Below are 2,026 nucleotides of genomic sequence, written 5' to 3' on the forward strand. Positions count from 1 at the left end.
CAATAGCAATAATGAGTTGATTTGATTCCCATTTTGACCTTTGTAGAAACAATAAATGTTAATGAGGCACTCATTTTGTTTCTGGACTTATTCACATTCTAAAAAAGCTTTTAAAAATTCACCTGCTGACATCTGCGGTGCTCAAAGTCCTTACATAACAGTTGAGAGCTTCACTATCAATGATGTACAAAAAATTTCTGTGCTGACAAAATATAAACTTGCAATTCTAAAACCACAACTGAAAAAAAAATCAGTGAAAACAGTGCTTGCTTCAGGAGCACATATACTAAAATTGAAATGATACCGAAAAGATTATCATGACCCCTGCAGAAGGATGACATGCAAATTCGTGAAGAGTTCCATATGTTTTTTGACAGAGGTGTGTTGTTTGGAAATCCTTCACATGTGCATGATTGTTCTGTAAGTTTACAATTTCTGTCATAAAAATATATTTAAAAAATAACAATAGGGTGCACTGGGAAAAATACATCAAATGTAAATTAAGGACTATAATTAGTAGTGAGATTTTCAGAATAATCTTTCATAAGTTGTTACGAATGTCTCATGACAATGCAAGATGTTGGTGGAGGCTTGATCTATGTGGCCCTTATCCTTATATGATGTTATGCATATTTGCTTTGTAAGTTCACAACTTTTTCTATATCCTTATTGTTCATGCATGTTCATGTATAAATGATATAAAATAATAATAATAATAATAGGGTTGGTTGGGGGAAATACTTTTGTTAGCAGTAATATTTTGAGGATGCTCTTTAATCATTAGTTAAAAATGTTTAACAACCATGCAAGGTATTGGTGGTATGGTGAGGTATGAGAACTCTGTATATTGTCATATATGCTTGTTCTATAAGTTCACAATTATTACTATATACTTATTGGTTATGGATGTTCATGTAGGAATGATATGCTTCAATATATTTTTTAAAAAATCAGTGAAAACACTCTGAACCAGAAGTAGAATTTTTAAAAAAAATTTCTGATTAATGTATGGATTCTATGAAAGTAACTGAACATATAAGACAGATTAAGTGATGAAGGACATTGAATACTAGGATTGAAGTATATCCTTTTGTTTAGTACTCATTAATTACAGCTTGAAATTTTTAAATTTTTAATTTGTTTTTAATATTCAGGTAATGGCCTGTATTGGGGAAAAAATTAATGAGTATTGTTCAAACCTAAAAGTGAAAATATCATGCAGGAAGCTTTGTTAATCAGCACACCAATGCCTTACTGGTCAGCACTTCATATTTCAGGAACAGTGATGAGAGCTTGAACAGTGGGCACATTGGGAATGTTTTATAAGAAATAAGAACAGGTAGGGTGTATTCCAGGGAGTATTGTAGCCCTCCTGGAAGCTGGCCACCTTCTCAAGGAATTGACACACAAGCCTTGGAAAGTCCTGCCCAGTGAATGTTATGTTTCTTCCTGGGAAAGCTGGCCACTTCCTCAGCTGATGCAGTACTTGCAAGTTGTCATCTCTAGTATCAAGTTCATTGATTATGAGCTCAATAAAAGGGACTAGTCTCTGGTCAGGCCAGTTGAAGTCCCACCCTGGGAGAGGGTGCTCCACACAGGTGTTGCTTTCAATCAAGATTCTGGTATCAGCTGCTGATTCAGGGCTTCCCAGCCATGAGCTAGATGTTGGTGAGTTTTTATGTGAGACTATTCTATTTCTCTGTTATTTTGTGACTCTGATCAATATTGATTTAATCTTCTCACTGATTATGGTATTCTTGTTTCTCAGAGTAATTAACAGGATAGACTTATTAAACTAGATATGCATATATATATATATATATTTTGCATCCAATTGGGACTCTGGTTGGAGGTGGGCCAGGTATGTCAGTGTGTTCCCCGGTTTGGTGAGCTTGTGAATGTATGTATGCATATCGTGAGGGATTGGGATATAGCAGTTGGACTCCTATTTATACTCAATCCTTCACTTATTTTGTATTCTTTCAATTAACAAAAATTCACTAACTAGATATATAAACATATATTT

The 2,026-nt window shown here is 34.2% G+C and overlaps 1 non-coding gene across 1 annotated transcript; it reads left to right on the forward strand.

The window, feature by feature from the left end:
• The first annotated feature begins 262 nt into the window (after positions 1-262).
• LOC111765279 (U6 spliceosomal RNA) lies at positions 263-369 on the forward strand. Its single transcript, XR_002797667.1, has one exon. It is a non-coding gene; the product is annotated as a U6 spliceosomal RNA (small nuclear RNA).
• The last annotated feature ends 1,657 nt before the right edge of the window (positions 370-2,026 follow it).

This window comes from Dasypus novemcinctus, chromosome 1 (assembly GCF_030445035.2).
Source record: "Dasypus novemcinctus isolate mDasNov1 chromosome 1, mDasNov1.1.hap2, whole genome shotgun sequence".
Classification (NCBI taxonomy): Eukaryota; Metazoa; Chordata; class Mammalia; order Cingulata; family Dasypodidae; genus Dasypus; species Dasypus novemcinctus.